Source organism: Notamacropus eugenii, chromosome 3, assembly GCF_028372415.1.
Source record: "Notamacropus eugenii isolate mMacEug1 chromosome 3, mMacEug1.pri_v2, whole genome shotgun sequence".
Taxonomy (NCBI): Eukaryota; Metazoa; Chordata; class Mammalia; order Diprotodontia; family Macropodidae; genus Notamacropus; species Notamacropus eugenii.
Window position 1 is genome coordinate 328,266,145 of NC_092874.1, and position 23,970 is coordinate 328,290,114.

Sequence of the window (23,970 nt, forward strand, 5' to 3'; positions counted from 1 at the left end):
CTGCAAGAAAAGCAACAAACTTAGTTGTGGGACATGAAATCTACCCCCTGTAGCTAAATGATTGATTACAATTCAGTGTCTGATTTTGATTCCTCCTTTACAAGAGTTCATGCACACAAACGCACACAAACACACAAATATCGTGCAAAATATCTTTGCAAAGCCCCAAATAAAATCAACAGTAGCACAAAGAAAGAGATTCAGATGTCAACTAGAATGGAAATGAACAGAACGGGTGTAATAGGCATTCAATTGCTGTATGCTTAAGGCTGACTCTGATCCAGCCAAACACCATGGATTTTAGACGAGAGGATCTATCTAGTCTGAAGTGGGCTTAGGGCATCATCGTTCATCAGGAGTCAATTCAGAACTGGACTATTCCCATGTTATCACCAGTCCAAAAGAGACCTGGTAAATTCCAGGGTGTCTTTAAGAGCTCAGGAACCTCCTCAATCAGCCTGAGGGTCTGGTTCACTCCGGGACACCCAGACAGTACACCAGTATTGTGGTAGAGACAGCATGGCTTAGCCTGAAGCCCTCTGTGCTAGGAGGCAGGAGATTCTGGTCTTCTGCCAGCTCTATCACCAGTTAACAATATGAGCGTGAATAAATGCCTCTAAATCTGTTTTTTCATCAGCAAAATGAAATTAAACCAGATGATCTCTAAGAGCCCTTCTGAGCTCCAGAATTCTTTTCTAGACTTTTCAAAATCCAAGTCACATTTCATGTTCAGAATGAATAGGAAGAAATGAATGAAGATACTACTATTCTGCAACAGATTCTGATCAATGAGAAGTAACTGGTTAGTCTAGGGGCCATGACATCTTAGAGGTTGTGATGAGGGTGCGAATGCCAGGAATAGCCTAAAACACACCCTATGTTTTAGAAGAAAACACTCCTTAAGAAAATAAAGAACAACAAATAACCTGAGAGATATTTGATCCTCCTGGATGGGCCATGCCAATTTAGAGAGAGCTCAGTGATGCCATAGATAGAATGTTGTATTTACAATCAAGAAGGAAGAATTGCAATGAAGAATTTGCCTTCAAATCCAAGCCATATAATAGTATGAAAGTCATTCCTTATCTGTAAAATGGGGGTAATAATAGCACCTACTGTACAAGGTTATTGGGAGAATTAAATGATATGATATATAAAGCACTTTCCAAACCTCAAAGTACTACATGGACGTGAATAATTATCATTACTCTTTCCAGAGACCAGTCTGGGTTAAAAGTCTAGGAACTGTACAGAGCACCTGGCATATTCTGTCTGCAAGCTTCTGCTTTTCTCGGGGAGAGTCATGAGGTTTTTCCCACAAAAGAGGACGAGAAAATTTTTACTTTGAAGGTGTCAGAGAATGGTGGCAGGACAGGATTAGCTAGTCAAGGAGGAAGCCTAGAGGGAGTCCTTATATGAAACTTCTATAGTACAGGTTAAGCTATGAGTTGAAGGACTGCCTTGGCAAAAAGAAACTAGGCAGGAGTCAAAGACATAGAAAGAAACAATTTCTACTCATACGAAGCACATATTCTAAATAGGGAGGCAATTGTATTTATAAGGATATGTAGCCTATATATAAGAATAGCCTATACATATCCAATAACTCAGAATATAAATATTCTATGTTTATGTGTGTATATAAACTAAAAACCAAAGCAATTAATTACAAGGTAATTTGAGAGGCAAGGCACTGGCAGTAGGAGGGATAGCAGAGGGGAGGAAAGACTCATGCTCATGTTCTTGAACTGCATCTCAATAGAAGAAAGAGAATCTATGATGTGGAGGTGAGTAGGTAGTGAATTCCAGGCATACGGACTGTACAGTGAAAGGCACTGAAACTGAAGATGGAGTGTCAAATGTGAGAAACAGAAAGTCGGTGTTGGATTGTGGGAGAGAGAATAATATCCAATAAAGGTGGAAAGATAGATAGGGGTCAGGTTATGAGGGGCTTTAAAAATGAAACAGAAAAGATTCTATTTTATTCTAGAAGTACTAGGAAGCCATCGGAGTTATTTAACTAGGGGAGTCATAGCGTCAGAACTGTGGTTTTGGAAAATGACTTTGGCAGCAGCGTGTAGAATGCGCTGCATTACTGAGAGGCAGGGAGACCAATTCAGATGCTTTTACAATAATCTAGGTGAGATATGATGAGGGCCTGAACTAAAGTAGAACTTCTGTCAGTGGAGAGAAGGGGTCAGAAGAGAGATGTAGTAGAGATGAAAACAGCATTATGTGACAACTGGTTGGCTAAATATGATGAGGGACAATAAGGAGTAGAAGAAAATGCCAAGATTATGAACATGGGAGACTGGAAGGATAATGGTGCCCTGAGAATGAGAGAAGTTTGAAAGAAGAAGAGGTTTAAGGGCAAACATCATGATTCAGTTTGGATACATTGAGTTGAGGTGTCTCTAGGACAAGTCTAAGACATTGAAATGTCCATTAAGCAACTATGTATACATACATACATATATGTGTGTGTATGATAATGTTGATGTATAGCTATAGATATAGGTCCCCACTCTCTCCCCTTAGCTTCAATCACCAATGTATGTGTATGTGTGGGGGTGAAGAAAGGGGGGTATATATGTATGTGGTTTTGTGTGTATGTGTGTGTGTGTGTGTGTATATACATATATATATACATATATAGTCATTTGCTTAGGGATTATAGGGATGAGATGAGACGCCCTAGGATGGAACCTTGGAAAATGTCCACAGTTAGAGTACAGGTTATAGATGATGAACAAATAAAGGAAACTAAGAAGAAGCATTCAGAAAGATAGGAAAAGAATGAAAAGAGTTATCTCAGTGTAATTCTGAGAGGAGAGGGCATCCAGAATATGAGGGTGGTCTACAGCGTCAAATGTTGCAGATAGGTTACAAGAGATAAGGACTGAGAAAACACCATCCTATTTAACAAGAGATCATAAGATCTGTCAAAAAGAAAAAGAAAATATTTATAGCCAAGAAGTGTAAAACTTTGACAGAAATTTAGAAAAATTAGATACAATTGATTTCAGGCAAATAGTGAATTGAAATCATTAGAAACATATTGTTCAGACTTCCATATTATATTTATAACATTTATATAGTATATATATATATAAAACATTCCAAATCATATTTGCAACAATTTTTTAAAAACAATAATACTAATTGATGTAGAAAAAGCAAAATACAACACTCATTTTTTCTTCAAAAAAACAACTAAAAAGAACAGATATTTCTTAGAATAGACAGGAGACAGAATAGATTAGTAGACAGACAAACTATCTAAAACCAAGAGCATTATATGTAATAGAGAAACATTAGAAATTTTCTAATAAGATAAAGGGTAAATAAAGCATGTTGAGTATGGTTCTAGAAATACTACAGGTAGAAAGTTTAAAATAAAAAAGAGGTAGAATAAGCCTAGGAAAAGAAGAAGAAAAAATATCTCTTTTTTCAGGTTATATGAGAATATTAAGGATGTAATAAAATTACACTAGAGGATTATTAACCAGTAAAGAAGCAGGATATAAAAATAAACTCACAAACTATCAGCTTTTCTGCATATTACTGATGAAATTAAGCAGGAAAGGGTAGAAAAAGGATTTCATTCAAAGTAGCTACAAATGCATAAAATATCTGGGAGTCAACCTATCAAGACACATTTAGAACTATAAAATTCTTTCTGCAAAAACAAAAGACAAATAATTGGGGAGAAATTAACTGTTCATGTTTGGGCCAAGTCAAAGTAATGAAAATTGTGGTACTGTCTAAATTAATCAAGGGGCCTTTCATTAACAGATCACAGACTAGGCTGTAAAGCAATAAGCATCAAACTATTTGCTAGTGGTTAAAAATTGAAATGATCATCAAAGGAACAGATTAAGTAAGAAAGACCCAGAAAAAGTCCATTATTTGATAAATCAAGAAACAGATTCTAAGATTCTATTAACGACTCTCAACTCAACAAAAACTGTTGGAACTACTGGAAAGCAGCTTGGCATAAATTGGGTTTAGATCAATATCTCATACTATGTGCCACAATAAGCTCAATATGAAAGGTCACATAAAATTTAGAAGAGAATGGTAATAAAATTCTTCACCTCTCATAGAGATGATCTTAAAAAATAAAATAGACTGCTTCATTTACATGAAGTTGAAAGTCAGTGCAGTTAAAATAGGGCAGACAATTGGGGAAAATCTTTGCTGTGAATATTCTGATACATATTTGATATCTAAGATATATATGGAGTTGACATAAATATACAAGAATAAGGTACATTCCCCAGTGGTTGGTTGGTTGTTGTCCTTCATCTTTGAAGAGGACCAAAATGACATCACCATGATAAAGTGAGATATCAGTGTATCCGACTGTGGTTGATCAGACCAATACGAGCTCAGAATGCTCTATCACAGGTTGGGCACAGATGGTCCGTGTGAATATTTGGGGTAGATATCCCAAATTTGTGCATCCTGAATTTCCTTTGTGCTGTCTCTATTCTACTTAGCTCATAGAGCCCAGCACCCTTTCTGAGGTGGGCATGCCATGCTGAGCAGTCCTGTGCCAGTGTCTCCCATGTTGCACAGTCAAATCCAAAGTTCTTGAGAGAGACCTTGAGAGTGTCCTTGAATAGCTTCTTCTGACCACCATGTGATCACCTGCCCCTTGTGAGTTCTCCATAAAATAGTCTTTTTGGCAAGCATATATTTTGTATTTGAACAACGTGGCTAGCCCATTGGAATTGTGCTCTCTGAAACATAGTTTGAATGCTTGGCCGTTCAGCTCAGGCAAGGACTTCAGTGTCTGATACCTTATTGTGCCAGGTGATCCTCAGAAGCTAGATAACTGTATGTGTACATATATATATGTGTGTGTACATGTTCTTGTGTACATGTATATTTCCACTACATGAACATGTGTACACACATGTCTGTGTGCATATGCATTGCACATGTACATTGTATGTACGCACTGCAAATGTACATTGAGTGAACTGTGTATTAATAAGGCTGTGCACATTACATGTATATGCACATGTATATGTGTATATTGCACTGTATGTGTATGTATGTAAACACATGTATGTGCATGCATATGTATGCATATTGTACTGCACTATCTATTATATGTGCATGTATATGTATATGTATGTATGCGTATGTGTACATTATACATGTATGCTTATACATCTACATGTGTGCTGTATATGTATGTACATCTATGTGTGTGTATACACACATGTACGTTTTAAATTTTTTTTCATTTTAATTGATTTATTTGGGAGATTATGTTACCATAGTTTACCCCCAAATCTGTTCCCCTTCTTTGCCCCTGAAAGCCTTCCCATATAAAAAGTGGAATTTTTAAGACAAAAAAAAGAAAAAGAAAAGTAAAAAGAAATCTGTATAACTGATCGATACATATGAAAGTCTGAAATTATAGTGTACTATACTTGCAGACCTCTCACTCCTGCAAAGAGATTGAGTGGAAGTGTGTTCTCTTAACTCTTCTTTTGAACAACGCTTGTTCTTTCTAATTTTGAAACTGATTTTTTTCATGGTTGTTCTTTCCATGCACATTGTTTTTGTCATATATTGTTTCCTTGGCTCTGCTTACTTCTCTTTGCATCAGTTCATGTAGATCTTTTCATGCTTCTCTGTATTCATTGCATTCATTATTTCTTATAGCACAATAATATTCCATTACATTCATGTACTAAAATTTGTTTAAGCATTTGGGAGAAACTGTTGAACATTCTCTTGCTTCTGGTATTGATTGGACCAGATGACCTTTAAGATACTTGGCAACTCCAAGATGGCATGACTTTATATATCTCTGAAAATGTTTCAATCAGTAAGAAAGCATGCCACTACAAACAACTAAGAGAAGAAGGAATACCTCTGACCAAAAGAAAGGAATGACAACATTGAACCGGTGCCCAGAATTTAATCAAATTTTTTGAAAGTTAGAAACGGCTTTGTAAGTTGAGTTTGGAATTTTCTCATGTCTCTGCACCCAGCCTCAGACAAATTGTGACATAAGTAATGAGCAGTACATTTTCAAACAAACATATAAAGGAAATTTATAAAGACAAAATGTGCTTTCTGGTCTTGTATTCTTCATGCTTGTCTCCATATATATCAAGATAATGTTAGGAGATCATAATAATGATACTAATACATTGCCATATACCACAATGTACCCAGTAAATTTTTGATGGAGATTATGATGAACACACCCCTACATTAAGTAGAACTGACTCATCTTGTAAATTTCAGATCAGTCAGATATCAGGTTCACATGGAAATTGAATGTAAGTCTTTCCCAGGAGTCCAGGCTCTCTAATCTAAAGAGATCACAGACCCCATCTTTTCAGTCTCAGGAAGTGGCCTTGGGTAATCCTGAGGCTCTATTTTGGAATAGATTTGATGATTGCTAGAACTCATTTTGAGACCAATCTGACTAAATGAGCTGGAGTGAGTTTAGGTTAAGCACAAACTCAAAAGACATTTAGAGGGTATAATGGATAGAATTCTGGACTTGAAGTCAGACCTGAACTTTTATTATTTTATTTTCATGTATTTATCTGGGCAATTCACTTTCCCTCTCTCAGCCTTGGTTTTCTTATCTGTAAAATGAAGATAATAGCACCTACCTCACAGGGCGGTTGTGAGCATCATGTCAAGTTAACAAGTATTTATTAAATACTTATTATGTACCAGGCACTGTGCTAAATGCTAGGAAGAAAAATGCAAGGAAAAATATAGATAATTTCTGCCTTCAGGGAACTTACATTCTAATCGGGGAAAGTAGCGCATGCATGCATACGGAAACAAAAAAGGATGGAAGACAAGGCACCCATGTAGAGACAAAGTGGAGAAGTCCAAAAATGCAGGAGAAGAGTAAGGAAAGTGGTGGAATGAGCATGGCAGGCCTGAGGACTTCCTCAAAAAGGATCAAATGAGATAACATATGTAAAACGTTTTGCCAACCTTAAAGCACTGTATAAGCTTTAGCTACTGGTGCTGGTGCTGCGGCTGTTTGTCCTTTGTTCTCTAAGGGGATCATGACATTCAAGTGAGGTGGATTTAAGTGAGGGAGGACTGTGCAAGGTCACCTGCCTCACTCACTTCTTCAGAGCTATCTGGGTCCAGTGGCCAGATATAGATCAGGACAACTGGAGAAAGCCCAGGATGGTGACCAAGTAGGGCTTGATCTGGGATCAGAGTGATTTGGGGTTAAGGCTGGTTTTTGAAGCTGGGAGTTATTTAAAACAAGGAATTGAGGAAGCGAGAGGAAAGAAGATATTGTTCATTATTTTCTAAAACAATAATCAGGTGTAATGAGCATCAAATTCACTTTGGGAAAGAAAGAGTTTGGTTGGATGAGGAAAGAGAGGAAGATGAAGATAGAGCACCAAGAATGAGGGGAGTAAAGTCACTGAATTTTAAATAGTTTGGAAAAGGAATGGGGTTTCCTTAGGAGCCTACTTAAAAAGGAATACAATTCCAGTCACTGAAATTCCTCCACTGCACATGTTACATAGAGGCCATCTCAGTGGTGTACTCCAAGCCTAAGATCATTGATGCTGGCTGTCTCTTGGCAGCTGGAACCCTACAGCAAGCTTAGGGAATGACATCAAGAGCTAAGAGCCTTCAGGCAGAAGAGGTGATCCAGAAAACTGTACTGTAAAGGTCACACATCTGGCAACCACAACCAGCCTTAAAGTATTTAGCAGAGAATGGGGAAGCCATGTGCAGATGGTTATGTCCATACCTCCCAAGGAGAAGGGCAGGCAAATGGAATAGGGGCTGTCTACAACTAGCTAGCTGTGTGACCTTAGGTAAGTCATATCACCTATCTGGGCTTCAGTTTCCTCATCTGAAAAATAATGGAATTGAATTAGATAATCTCTAAAATCCATTTCATATATGCTGCATATCTTAGGCTAATTTTAAAAAAGTCTAAGAGAATATAATAGCAGGAAAATAAAAGCCATGATCTTTCCTATTCTGAGATTTCTAATTTAAAATGTAAAATTTAATATATTTGCTTTTCCTCTTTCCTACTTTAGTTAGGCCTTAACCAGCTACACTGATAGAACTTAAAATGGAAGAGGCTACAGAGACTGGTATAATAACTGTATTTGGGGTATTTGGCTCATGATTTCATAAGTATACAAAACTCCTGGTGTGGAAACTACCTCCCCTCCTTACATTACATGTAAAAATTTAGGGTCTTAGAGAAATGCCTGGGGCACCAAGAGTCTAAGTGACTTACCTGGGGTCACACAGCTAAATACGTCTCAGAGGTGAGATCTGAATCCAAGTATTCTTGTTTGCAAGCCCAGTACTTTATCTATAACCCTGTCCTATCCCTTCATTTGCCAGGTAAATGACTGAAAATGCTGCCACGTTTACTGGCATTTAACAAACATGTACAGCTAAATAATTCTGTCTTATGAAACCTAGTCCCAAAGGTGGAAGGGTCAAAAGTCATTTCAATGACATCTGTCAGTCATTTACAATTATCCTCACAAAGCATGTAATGTGCCCCCTGGCAAGAGGAACCAGTCATCCTGTTTTAATATTGTTAGGCCAAATAAGAATGTAAGCAGATCAAATTTGCCACTCAGCACATTGTAAATAATGTGCAATGCGAAGCCTTTGAATTCAGATGGAGGACATATGATCTTTTATCTACACCCCTCTGAAATGTGGGTAAATGTCCCTAAAATTGGCTGTATTTTTCCAGTTTTCAACCCTCTGCTTGGCACCCTTCAGTCACAACTTTTAAACTGGACTGCAGGAAGAAATTGAACTCTCTGGATTCTTTTAATCCAATAAGATTTCCTCCTCCTAGTCCCTGTTTCCTTATTCCATTCCCTCTACACTCAAGGGAGGATGCGATGAGCTTATAAAGCAATTATACAGGGCTCATTCAGAAGGAAAAGCTTTTCTTTAGAGATAGATTTAAAGTTTAATACAATACACCATAATAATGTACATGGTAAAAGCACATACGCCTTACCTTGTTTCACATTTGACTGTGTGAAGAGCTAAGTAACAAAAGGCCAATAGAAAAAAAAAGAAAAATTCAGTCTTCAAAGAAGTTATTTTGTCTCCATAACGCCAACAAGCAGTTCTACCACTATGTTGGTACAGTGGTGAGGGCAATGGATTTAGTATCAAAACACTTGGGTTCACAACCTGACCCTGTCACTTACTACTTATGTGACCATGGGGAAGTCACTTAATCTCTTTGGGTCTCAGTTTCCCCAAGTGTAAAATGGGAATATTGGACTACATTATTGCTAAAAACTTCTTCCGACTCTACTTAAACCTATTCTCTGATTCTTTTAAAGAATGCTTTTATTATTAGCCACTGGTTATTTAGTCAAAAAAGAAAAGAAAAACAGCCTTACTATGCTCTTGTAAGGCATCCTTCATACATGATATTACAAAATATCCCAGGGAGAAATTTTTTTTAGTAGATAAATACAAAGTGGTTTGAGCTCCTTAAGAGCAGAGACTGTCTTACTTTTCTTTGCATATCTCCAGCAATAATGCTTTTTTATTTATTCATTCTCAAGTACAGGAACATTAATGAGGTTTCTGGAAGTAATATGTAACTGCTCAAAGGATTTGTCCTGATTATCCACATAGGAAAAAACAAGGAACTGAGGAGCACCAATTGCTCATTTAATGCCGTGCATTTGGATGGATGACCTATAGAGCATGTCCATCATTGTATATATCTTGGACAGATAGTACAAATAGACAATAAGTATGGTCCAGAATTAAATAGAAGGACAACAGGTTAAACTGCCTTCAGAAAGTTGCAAAACTTCTCAATGATCCCAGTCTTTTCCCAGAAACAAAGACCAATATTTTTTTTCAATACCAACGTTCTACCAAGACATGGGATACAGCAGTCTATGGAGAATGAAAGTGGATAGCAATAAAGAAAAATAGAGAGGCACAAGGTAGGTGTTAACAGGTTATAAAATAGAACCGAAGTAAAACTTGGAAGAAGAGGAGCAAATGGCATATCAAGGTAGGGAATAGATAAAAAGGGAGTGGATTTGCAATGTCTTCTGGGGGACTACAACTTAGTGTCACTGACATCCATTTCCGCAGGTATGATGGGTGTTCACAGGTTCTGGCCTCTCCTCAGCCTACCATGCCCCTGGATCCTGTGACTTAGTCAACATTGGTTTGCGGGGTGTGGTCCTAAGAAGAGTATGACAAATAAATTGTTTTTATTCATGCTTCACAATAACTCTATGAAGTGGGTTTCTGTTATGATCACAATTTTACAAATCAGGAAACTGAGGCTTGCCAAGGTACAACTACTAAATATGAGACATAGGATTCAACCATTATGCTACCAATTGTGTGTGTGTGTGTGTGTGTGTGTGTGTGTGTGTGTGTGTTGGGGGGTGTTTGAAATGGAGTGGAATAAAATATAAACTTCTCATATATTCTCTCCAGGAAAACAAAGAGGGAATTTCCACATCTATAATTTCTCAGTTAAATGGCTTAAGGCAGAGTTTTTTTATTTTTTTAAAGGATAAACAAATTTACCCATGTTTTATGAACACAGTTGAGAAACAACTCTGCCGTGTGTATTAAATCGAAATTTTAAAGACACAAAACAAGACCCCCAAACCCAAACCACATGAAAATATGTGATGTATACACACACACACACACACACACACACACACATATACACATATATAGGGACATTTCCAGAACATGTGGATATTTTTAGAGGAATCAGGAATTAGTATTTACTATAGGAAATACATTATTTATGAAATTTCTTCTTTTCTCAGAGCACAGTATGTGAGATGATTCCTTAAAATTCCTTTAACTCATTCTCTAGAGATTTTACTCAACATACAGTGAATTCAATTCAATTTTAACCGTCTGTTATCATGAAAAAAAATTATATGAAACTAAATAGTTTGACCCCCCAAAATATTCTGACCATTTACTTTAGGAAATGTAGGATGTTCCAAAAGTCGTTTTTGGCACCAAAGCTATCAAAGCATAAAACTGCACTAAGATTTTTGGGACAAGTTGTATGTTTGATACGCCTTTCCCCAAATCCCAGTCCATCCATACTTTCTCATTCTATGTGAGTCTTAGGTGCGAGGTGCAATGGAAAGAGGACTAAATCTGGAATCAGTACACACTGTCTGTAGAACCAGGTATGTCCTTGCAGCAGCCTGAACCAGCAAGAATCAGTTGTTAAATTTTCAGTGTGAACATTCATACCTCAGAAATCAGCCAGGGCTACAAACCAGGGCTTGGTTTTTTATTTGATTTATTACTTTATTGCTGTCTAGACTTAAAAAGGGCAGCTATGGCACAGTGGAGAGAGCACCAGGTCTAGAGTCAGCAAGGCTTGAGTTCAAATCTGGCCTCAGACACTTGCTAGCTATTTGACCCCTGGGCAAATCACTTAACCCTGATTGCATCAGTTTCCTCATCTCTAAAATGAACTGGAGAAGGAAATGGCAAACCGCTCCAGTATCACTGCCAAGAAAACTCCAAATGAGGTCACAAAGAGTCAGACATGACTGAACAGCAATGCAGATGAACTTACAAATGTGTCCTGCACGTTTTCCCCATATAGAGCCAGCTGTTAAATGGTCCACAGTACATTGCTGGATATAACCTTATAACCTCCCTGGACTTCTATTTCCTTAATTATAAAATGAGAAGATTGGAAGAAATTACTTTGAAGGTTCCTTCCAACCTCAGAAGTATGATGCTACAATTCTTCTTTCATAAATCCTTTAGAAAGGAACAGCCTAATGCACTGGCATCCTTCTTCTGTGTGAGTTGCTATTTCATATACATGAGGGCAGCTCAGATTATCCATTTGTTTTTCTTTACTTTTGCTACATGGCCAGTCCACTTCCCTTTCTAGTCATACATGCTTTTAATGATGCTTTTTACTCAGCCACTCATACATAAGTCATCACTGGTAATGTGATGCAGACTTACTTACTCTCACATGTGTCTTTTCATTGCCCTTTGGGTCATTAGCAATTTCAGTTATTCTGAGGTCATATTATGGTTTCATGATTTGTAGTCACATAGAATCACCAGGAGAATGTTGGTGTTTAAAGTGGCAGGGAATAATTTGGGATTATTGAGGGCACTATACTATTTACCAAATATAATCCTGTCCATTCTTTTCCGCTAAGTCAATCTAGGATCAGATCATTGTCGATGTCCAATGCCTTGCAAGTTTTGTTAATTGATGAACCACTTGATCAACGTTGCATTATGATTTCAGTAACATGCATGGTTGATTCATTTGATTTTTCCTCCATCCACCCTTCAGTTCTTTTTCAGATCATCACTCCTATACTGGCTACCCTCTCTTCCCTTGTCCCACCATTTCCCCTTAGCGAACCAGTTCACCTCTACATTGTCCTCTTCTCTCATGGTCCTTGATCCCTTATACTATTGAAGATATTTTCCTACCAAACCTTAGCCTTGAATTACTCCTACTATTTTCTGCTTTTGCTCCCACTCACATACTGTTAAATGAAGACAGAGAAAATTTCAAAACCACACTGACTGGGTCCACTACAAGTTTATGTTATATAATCTCAACTGTGTTCTAATTGTGGCAAGGCAATCCTTTTACACTTCACTCACCATAGTGGCTTTTCAAAACTTTTTCATCCCTCCACAAAGCTCCCCTGATTCCCTCTCCTCTTCCTCTCAGCTGAGAATTTTGCCTCGTATTTCACTGAAAAAAGTCTCATTTGTCAAAAGCTCCCTCTTCTCCCCTCCTTCTCTTCTCACTTTGTTCAAATGGCCTTCCTCTACTATCTTTTACTTCAGCCCTCTAAGAGGTGACCCTTCTTTCCAATACAAGGAAGCTCAATGCTCATCATCCCGTTCCATCTCATCTTCCCCAGCAGATTATCTTTTCTATCATCCCCATCCTATCACTTATCTTCATACTATAGATAGATAGATATGCTACTTACCTACTGTCTACAAATATACCCATGTTTCCTTTATCTTCAAAAAACCTCACTTGATCCATCCCAGCTCCACCAGCTATCATCCTGTATATTTTCCTGCTTTCATGACTAAAGAAGGTCATCTACAATCAGTGCCTCTCACTCTCTTCTTACCTCTTTGCATCCACCTTCTGACATCATTATCCACCTGAAACCACTCTCTCTATAGTTGCCAACGATCTACCAGTTACCAAATAAAATACCCTTTTCTCAGTCCTCATTCTTTTCATCTTCTTTGCAATCTTTGGCACTGTAGATCATTCTTTTCTTAATATTCTCATTTCTCTGTTTTCATGACACTACTTTCTCCTGATTCTCCTCCTACTGGCTCCTTTGCTTGATCTTCCTCCAGGTCATACCTTCTAACCAGACCATGGATGTTCCCCAAGGCTCTCTCCTAGGCTCTCATTTCCTTTCTGTGTATACTGTTTTACTTGATGATTTTCTCAGGTCCTGTGAATTCAGTTATCTTCTCTATATGTATGATTGCCAGATCCATTTATTCATCCCTAATGTCTCTCCCAACCTCTAGTATTATATCTCCAGTCGACTACTGGTCATGTCAGACTGAATTTCTGATGGACATCTTAAGATCAATACCTCCAAAACTGAATATATTATCCTTCCCCTCAAACTCTCCCCTCTTCTTAATTTCCCAAAAGGTTAGTGGTTGAAGTCACCATCATCCTTCCAGTCACTTAGACTCATAACCTAAGTGTTCTTTAACTCTCCACTCTTTCTCACCCCGCACCATGTCCAATCTCTTGCCAAGTTCTGTCATTCCTAACATCCCTCATATATGCCCTCCCTCTGACACTGTAACTATCCTGATAGAGGCCCTCCCTGATTCAAGTCTCTTCCCATTCCAATCCATCTTCCACTCAACTGTCAAACTGATATCCCAAAAAATGCAGGTCTAGCTATCTCAGTGCTACCACTAATCAACACTCCCTTTTGCCTCCAGTATCAGATATAAAATCCCCTATTTGGCACAATCTGGCCTCTTCCTATGTTTCCAGCATTTTTACATCTTGCTTTCCTCCACTTACTTTGTGATCTAATGACATTGGCCCCCTTGCTGTCCTTCAAACAAGATACTCCATCTCTTGACTCCAAGTGATTCCTTTGGCTATCCCTCATGACTGCAATGCCCTCCCTCCTTGTCTGTATCTCCCAGCTTCCCTGGCTTTCTTTAGGTCTCAGCTAACATCCTGCCTTCAGTAAGAAACCCTTCCCTACCCTCCCTAATCTTAGAACTTTCTTTCTGAGACTACCATAATTTATCCTGTATATATCTTGTTTGTACATTGTTATTTTTGCATGTTGTCTCTCCCATTGGAATGTGAGTTCTTTGAGAGCAAGTGAATGTGCTTTTTTCTCTTTCTCTCTTTTTTTCTATTTTGCCTTTCTTTGTATTCTCAGTGCTTAACATAGTGCCTGGTAATTAGTAGAAACTTAAATGCTTGTTGACTTGACTTGAAAGTCCACCATGAAGAAGTTGGACCACCATGAAGACTGTTGTAGTTATATGCTTCAAAAATTAAAGTAGAAGAAGATAAGTAGAGAATTATTTTCAAGAATTTGATAAGACCAACCGAACCAAAGTAACTTTTACTTGAGAATTGTGACTTCATTAGAAAGGGAAGCATAAAAGAGAATGACATAATGTATAATGAAAAATACAGTATTGAGAAATTAGTCATGAATGACTGTTGGACTGTTCCAAAACATCTCACACTTATAACAGGAATACTTTCTTTACAAATTGAGATAGGAAGTGGAGAGATGACAAGCCCGAATAATGTCATATAATAAAAGATAGGAAGTAGTGAGGGGTGCTAAGTATTTAATGTAAAGTATTTAACATTAAGATCTCAGGGCAGGTGGAGAGGAAAGAAAACAGGAGAGAAATGGGAGGAAAAAGTGATTATCTTAACATATTAGATTTGGAGCTGAAAAAGACCTTAGAGTCCATGAAATCCGTTCTCCTTGTTTGACTTGTACCAGTATACAAAACTAGTAAATATTTGAGATAGAACTTGAACCCAGGTCTTCCTGACTCAAAGTCTAATGTCCTCTTCACCATGCAACAGTGTCTTTCCTATATAATGTAATAAGTGTCTCCAAGTTTTTAAAAAGATATGACCTTTTATATGTGTCATATATTTATTTGTGACTTAATATAGCATATATGGCATATGATACTGGTCTAAATCTTTTTTTTGCCAGACGGTTTTATAGTTTTCCCAGAAGAGGAAGTCCTTAACAAGTAGTTAATGTTCTTGAATATATTTATCTCTGGGCTATTGTTTGATTTGTTGTCTATCTAGTACTTTCTTCTGATATGTTTTTAGTTCTTTCAACAAGCACCAAACAGTTTTGAAAATGACTACTTTGTGATAAAGGTTGAGGTCTGAATGTGTTTATTCTACCTACCAACTTACAATTTTTTCATTTCTATTTACATTCTTGACATTTTCTTCCTTTAAACATTTTTGACAGAATTTTTTGTAGTTGTTCTTCTGTAATTTTATTTATACAGCACTAAATCCGTAAATTAACTTTGTTGTTCAGTCATTTTAGTCATGCCTGGCTCTTTGCCACACCATTTGGTGTTTTCTTGGCAAAGATACTAGAATGATTTGCCATTTCCTTCTTCAGATCCTTTTACAGATGCAGAACTGAGTCAAACACAGTTAAGTGACTTGCCCAGGGTCACATTGCTAGTAAGTATGAGGCTAAATTTGAATTCATGAAGATGAGTCTTCCTGATTCCAAGTCCACCACTGTACCATCTATCTGTCCATAAACTAATTTAATATAGTCATTTTCTTATATTGGTGTTCCCCAACCACAAGCAATTAATATTTCTCCTGATATTTGGTTTTAGTTTATTTCTTTAAATAAGATATTATAATTCTATTTGTAAGTTTTGGGTATACCTTGGTAGATTGGCTTCCAGGTATTTTATGCCTTTTATGATTATTCAGAAGAGGATTTCTCTTTTCAATATTTTTCCTGATTTTTGTTATTACTATATAGAAATGATATTTATTTTGTGGATTTATTTTGCAGCTTGCTACTTTACTGACTATTAATTGTCTCAATTTCTTTGCAGATTCTTTGAGGTTTTCTAAGTTAACCACGAAGTTGCCTAGAAATAGGATTAATTTTGTCTGTGCTTTGTCAATGTTTTATGACTTTAATATCTTTCTCAGCTGATTGCTATTCTTAACATTTTAACAAACAACCAATCAATGAAGAAGAATTTTTTTTAAATGCCTATATGCCAGCACTGTTATTGCTGTTGTTGTTCAGTTGTCCAGTCATGGCTGACTCTTCATGACCCCAGAGCACCCTAGACCCTTTTATCTTCAACTATCTTCCAAAGTCTATTCAAGGTCATGTTCATTGTTTCCATTTCCATCTATCCATTTCATCCTTTTCTGTCCCCTTTTCCTTTTGCCTTCAATCTTTCCCAGCATCAGGGTCTTTTCTAATGAGGCCCATCTTCTCGTAGGTATTTCTCAATAGTTTCTCAAAGTATTTAAACTTCAGTATTTAACCTTCCAGTGAATAGCCTGAATTAATTTCTTTAAGTATTGACTAATTTGATCTCCTTACTGTTCAAGGGACTGACAAAAGTCTTCTCCAGTATCACAATTTGAAAACATCAATTTTGCAGTGCCCAACTTTTCTTATAGTCCAACTTTCATAGCCATATGTAGCTACTGGAAAAGCCATAGCTTTAATTAGATGGACCTTTATTGGCAAGATGATGTCTCTATTTTTCAGTGTACTGTCCAGATTTGCCATAACTTTCCTTTCAAGTAGCAAGCATCTTAATTTCATGGCTGTAAATCGCCATTTGCCGTGATCTTTGAGTTCAAAAATATAAAATATGACAATACTTTCATTTCTTCTTCCCCTATTTACCAGGAACTGATGGGACAAATTGTCAAGATATTAATTTTTTGATGTTAAGCTTCAAGACAGCTTTTACACACTCCTCTTTCACCCCTATCAAGAGACTTCTAATTTTTTTCCCTCTTTCTGCCATCATATCTGATGTATGATACATACATCAGATGTATCATCTGCAGATCTGAGATTGTTGATATTTCTCCCAGCAACCTTAACTATAGGTTTTAACTCCTCTAGTTTGACATTTCACATGAAGAAAGACCTTAATATCACTGACTGCCACAATGGTATGGTTACTGATCTAGAGCCAGACAACCTGAAGAATGAAATTAAGTGGGCCTTAGGAAGCATCGTTAATGATAAAGTTAGTGGAGGTAATGGAATTCCAGCTGATCTATTTAAAACCCTAAATGATGATGCTGTGATGTTGTTAAAGTGTTATACTCAATATGCCACTAAATTTGGGAAATTGTGCAGTGGCTACTGGATTGGAAAACATCAGTTTACATCCCAATCCTAAAAAAGGACGATGCCAAGGAATATCAAATTATCAAACACTTGCACTCATTTCACACACAGGCAAGGTTGTGCTTTTCTATAAGCTAGATTTCAGCAACATGTGAATCAAGAATTAACTGCAGAGTTGGCCAGTTTTTGAAGAGGCAGAGGAACCAGAGACAAAAGGATTATGGAGAAAGCAATGGAGTTTCAGACACATCTACTTCTGCTTCATTGACTACACTAAAGCCTTTGACTATGTGGGTCGTAACACCAGCTCATCCTACTTGTGTCCTGAGGAAACTATAAGCAGATCCAGAAGGAACAGTTGGAACTAAACATGGAACAACTGATTCGATTAAGACTGGAAAAGGAGTACAACAAAGCTGTCTTTTGTCACCTTATTTATTTAACTTAAATGCAGAGTACACTTTGGGAAATGTTGGGCCCTGTATTAGACATAGACAAAAACAAAACTGTCCTTGTCCTCAGGTAACCTACACTCCTTTGGGGAAACATTGGGTTTTCAGTAAAAGAAAATACAAAATCAATTTTAAAAATACAAAATATTTGGGAGACAAGAAAGAGTCTAATAGCTAATAGCTAGAAGGATTGGGAAAGTATTCATACAAGTTGTGGTACTTGACCTGAGCTTTGAAAAAAAAGCTAGAAATTCTATTAGGTGAAAGTGAGGAGGAAAAATATTCCAGGCATAAGAGATGGAGATGAGAGCTTAGATATCATATATGAGAAACTGTAAGTTCAGCAAGGACTTAATATGTTTGAAGGGGAATAATATGTCATAAAGTTGGGAAAATAAGATAAATACAAGTTGCAAATGGCTGTAAATGCCAAATAAAGGATTTCATATTTTGTGCTTGGGATATGAAGGAGTCACTGGAATTTTTTAAAGTAGGCTACTGTCATGATTAGAGTTCTGATGTAGGTAAGAATATTAATTCTGTAACTGTACAGAGGATAAATTAGAGAGGGGAGAGTCTGAAGTCTATGATAATAATTAGATTATAATAATAATCCACACAGAAAGGGAAGAGGGTTGTAGATGGATTAAGAAATAGATAAGTAGATTTGGCAAGACTTGGAAAATGACTGGATGTGGGTGATGAGAGAGTGAAAAATTAATGATGATTCCACAAATACAAATGTAAGTGATTGAAAGGTTATACCTTAAGAAACATAAAGAAAATAGGAAAGAGTGTGAGTTTAAAGGAAAAGTCAATTAGATGCATTGGCATCTAAAACAAATCATATCCTTGGAATGCCTCAGTCATATCTAGGTCCTATCTTTAGAATAATTCTTTTTTTGAGAACTATTTGTTCAAAATTATAATCAGATTATTTTTAAAACTTTTATCATGTTCTTCTGGGAGGCCAGTAGTTATTAATTCAGAGAACATCATAGATCTAGAGCTAAAAATACCAGAAGTTAAATTGTCTAGCCACTGTTCAATGAGATTAAGTGACTTTCTCATCATGCAGGTAGAAAGCCTCTGCATATCATATCTTCTTGCTCAGTGATATTGAAAATTCATGTATTCTTTTTGTTAATTTATGAAATAAAACAAACATTTCCATAACATAATACAATAAAAAAGATGATTGTACATGAAACTACAAATCTGCTATGCACAACTTACTATTTCTTTCAAATATATATATATACATATATAACAAAATTATCATGTAAATTTAATTTTTGTCACTCTTCTTCTTCCTCTGCCCCACCCTAGAGGTGGCTGCAATTAGACACAAATATATACATAAATGTATTTTTTTATGTAAAACTATTCTATGCACACTTCTATTCATTACTTCCTTTTCTGAATGCAAATAGCATCTTTCTTCATATGTCCTTTATGGTTATTTTTAGTAGTCATAATAGTCAAAATTACTTATTTCCTCAACTTCATTCTTAAAACAATATTGCTGTTGCTGCATGCAATGTTCTCTTGGTTCTGCTGATTTAACTCTTCATTATTTCATGCAAGTGTTTCCATGTTTTTCTAAAATCGTTGAGCTCATCATTTCTATAGTACAGTAGTATACCTACCTAGCAGAGAGTGAATGTAATAACTAAATAGCAATTGTTTCTCTTTTACCCTCAGGGTCTTCCTCTTCCAGTTTGATTTTTTTTTTTATTAAAGGGGCCATCCCTTGAGTAGTTTAAAGAAGCCTATCCATTGAATCTCATTCAAAGTGAGAATGTGATAAGACTTTAGCCTGAAAGGGCCAGGGTCTACCATTGCATCTCCAGTCGTCCTGAGGAATATCATGTCATTGGACCCAGATGGCTCAGGAGAAGAAAGTGAGGTTGGAGACCTTGCACAACACTCTCTCATTCAAATAAAAGTCAACTGCAAGTCATGTCATCATCTTGATGTCATGGTCCTCTTCAAGAACAAAAAATAAACACAAGTTTTTTGACACCACAAAGAGAGCTTCTATAAACATTTAAGAACATGTGTGTTCTTTTCCTTTTTCCCTGACCATCTTTGGAAAGAGACCACATAGTGGTATTACTGGATAAAAGGGTATATAATTCTAGATTGCTCTTCAAAAGGGTTGGATCATTTCTTAATTTTACCAATAATTAATCAGTATCCCAATTTTTCCACATCCTTTCCAATATTTGCCACTTTTCCCCTTATATCTTTTAGCCAATCTGGTAGGTGTAAAATGATATCTCCAGGTTGTTTTGATCTGCATTTCTCTAACCTATAATGAGTTACAGATTTTTGTGTAAGTATAAATTGTTTTAATATCTTCATGAGAAAACTGCCTGTTCATATCCTTTGCCCATTTCTCAATTGGGGAGTGAATCCTAGTCTTATAGATTCTTATAGATTTGATAGAATTCATTATACGTTTTCAAATCAAAAGCTTTATCTGATAAACTCTCTACAATTTTACCCCCAATTTTCTGCTTTCTCTCTAATCTTGCCTATATTTATTTTATTTGTATGAAAACCTTTTAAAATAATGTTATCAAAATTATCCATTTTACATCCAATTTTGCTCTCTATTTATTGTATATTCATCCATGTTCTAATTGTCTTGTAAAATCTTCCTTTATATTAAGGTCATATATCCATTTCAATGTTATCTTGGTAAATAGCATGAGATACTGGTCCACGCCCAGTTTCTACCATAGTGTTTTCCAATTTTCCCAACAATTTTTACCAAATAATAAATTCCTATCTCAAAATCTTAAGTCTTTCCACTCATCAAATACAAGGTCACTGCTGTAAATTGTATGTCTACTCTATTCCATTGATCTACCTTTCTGTTTCTTAGCCATTACCAGATAGATTTCATAATTGCTACCTTATAATACAGTCTAAGATTTGGTACTGCTACACCTCCTTTCTTTCATATTTATTTTTCATTGTTTCCTTTGAAATTCTTGACTTTTTTTTCAAAATGAATTTTGTTATTATTTTTCTAATTAAGTAAAAAAAATTGGTAATTTAATTGGGATCATGTTGAATATATAAATTAGTTTGGGTAAAATTGTCATTTTTATTATATTGACCCTGCCTAACCATGAGCAATTAATATCTCTCCAATTATTTAAATCTGATTTTATTTGTTTAAAAAGTTTTTTATAATTTTGTTTATATAGTTTCTGAGTTTGTTTTGGCAGGTGTACTCCCAGGTATTTTATACTGTCTGGAGTTATTTTAAATTAGGCATTTCTTTAAACTATCTCTTCTTACAGAGTTTTGTTTGTGGTATGTAGGAATGGTGATATTTTATATGGATTTACTTTATATCCTGCGACTACATTAAAATTAATTTTAAACTAACTTTCCAGTTGAGTCTTTGGAATTTTCCAAGAAAATCAACATATGGTCTGCAAAAAGAGATAGTTTTATCACTTCATTCTTTATTCTGATTCTTTCAATTTCTTTTCTTCTCTTATTGCAATTACTAGGATTTCTACTCCAATATTGAATAACCTTAGGGACAATGGGCATGTTGTTTCACACTGGATATTATTGGGAAGGCCTTTAGTTAATTCTCATTAGTTGATTTCCATCACTTTCAATAAATGCTTTTTATCAATGTAAGGAAAAATCCATCTATAGCAATATTTTCGAGCGTTTTTAATAGAAATGAGTGATGAACATTTTCAAATGCTTTTTCTGAACCTATTGATATAATTACATGATTTTTCAAACTTTTATTATTAATGTAATCAATGGTTTTCCTTATGTTAAACCATCCCTCCATTCCTGGTATAAATCCCATTGGACAATAATGTATTATCTTTGTAAAATATTAGCTAGTATTTTATTTAGGATTTTTGCATCCATATTCCTTAATGAAATTAGTCTATAAGTTTCTTTCTCTGTTTTCCCCCTCCTGCTTTAGGTATCAATATCCTATTTGTTTCATAAAGGGAATTTGGTACAATCCCTTCCTTACCTGTTATTCAAAATAAATTATTTAATATTAGAATTAGTTGATGTTTAAACAATTGATAGAATTCCCTTGTAAATCCACGTGGTCCTGGTGCTTTTCTCTTAGGAAACTCGTTTATGGCCTGCTCAATTTCTTTTTCTAAAATAAGTCTATTTAGATACTCTATATTCTCTTTTCCTTATCTAAGCAATTTATATTTTGATAAGTATTTTTCCATTTAAATTGTTTAATTTGTTGGCATAGAATTGGGCAAAATAACTCTTTATAATTGCTTTAATTTCATCTTCCTTCATGGTATATTTACTCTTTTCATTTTTAATAATAATGATTTGGTTTTCTTCTTTCTTTTTAAATCAAATTAACCAATTGTTTATCTATTTTGGGTTTTTTTTCCATAAAACTAACTCCTAGATTTATTTATTAATTCAATGGGGTTTTTTAATGTAAATTTTATTAATCTCAACTTTAATTTTTAGGATTTCTAATTTAATGTTTAATTGAAATTAATTTGTTCTTTTTCTAGTTTTTTCAATTGCATACCCAAATTATTAGTCTGCTCCTCCTCCATTTTATTGATATAAGCATTTAGAGATATACTCTAATCACTCTTTTTGCTATATCCCATAGATTTTATGTGTTGTTTCATTACTGTCATTCTCTTTGATGAAATTTTTAATTGTTTCAGTGACTTGTTCTTTAAATCACTCATTCTTTAAAGAATCTTAAGATTAAGCTGTTTAATCTGCAATTAGTTTTTAATCTATGTTTCCTTGGTCCCTTGTTTCTTACAAAATTATCTTTTATTTCTGTTATATTTACTTCCTCATCTCTATTTTGAGTGTCTAATCTTATTCCCTTTTTCAGAAACTCTACTTCTATATTTGTTTTTTTATCCTTTTTTTTTCATAAATTATTATTGGAGAACTCTAATTTCTTTTCTAATTTCCATCCTAATATCTTCTCTTAAGTTTTATTATTCTTCTGAAGCATCTTGAAGTTTCTTGCTGTTGTTCCATGATCTCTGAAAAATCTGGAAATCTGTCTCTTTCACTTGAAATTTTTAGTTCATTTCTTTCATACTACAATACTTGTTCAACACACCATGGCTTTACTTGGGATTTTTCTTAATTTTTCCTTCTCTTTATGAGTCTCATTGCTTCTTTATCTTTCTTTTTTTTTTTTTTTACCTTTTTTGTCTTCTAGTTCTTTTCTTATATTCCCAGTGACATCTCCAATTTCTCTCCTAATTCTTGATTCCTCCCATTTGCAGACTGATTCTTCTGACATGGGGTGTATTATATAGAACCCTGTATTATATGACATATTATATGGAATCCTGGCTAGTTCTCTGTCCAAAAAAATTCCGAGGAGAGAAGTCTTTCCCCAGTTACATTTCTGGTTCTCTTTCCCTTGGCCATTAAAACCCATTAGATGGCTGTGTGTTGCCATCTTTCTTACCTCTCTTCTTACTCAACCCTATTCTTTTTCCTTCACATGGCTAGGCAGAATTAATGTCTTCTTGATCGGATAGAGAAAGGGGTTCAGAATGAATCACTGCCATGGGAGGATTGAGTTGTGTTGTGCAGAACAGACCTGTGTTGCTTGTACTGACTGAACATAGTATTCATTATGGGCTAGAGGTGTGGATATTGAGTGAATTTAGTATAAGTGGATCACGAGTATAATGATCAATCTTCAAGATAATAAAACAGAAACATAAGGTAACGTTGGACAACTGAAGTCCTTGGAGCTTTTACTCAAACTCCTAAGCAAATAAGTTATTTTGTGTAATATTTTAATGTGTCTATTGTACTCTAGATTTGGTACATTTTGTTTTGTTTTGGAGTTGTTAGATTGGAATATCATGTAGAAGACAAGTATCATCTTGCCAGCCACGTTTCCAATTATTTGATATTTTATATGACCCCAAATTTTCTCCATGTGGGTACTCTCTATACTTTTGTAGGTTACAATCCAACCACTACTTCTCATCCTGGAGGACTTAATTTCCCATTAATTTAGTCATTGGTCTTCTCCACAAAAGTTTAAA

The 23,970-nt window shown here is 35.6% G+C and overlaps 1 protein-coding gene across 1 annotated transcript in view; it reads right to left on the reverse strand.

The window, feature by feature from the left end:
• ERCC6L2 (ERCC excision repair 6 like 2) overlaps positions 1–23,195 on the reverse strand; it is a 375,244-nt gene extending 352,049 nt beyond the window's left edge. Inside the window, exon 1 of the mRNA XM_072596899.1 lies at positions 23,108–23,195. The gene's annotated coding sequence lies outside the window, so the exon portion shown is untranslated. The remainder of the gene's footprint in view (positions 1–23,107) is intronic.
• Between the last annotated feature and the right edge of the window lie 775 nt (positions 23,196–23,970).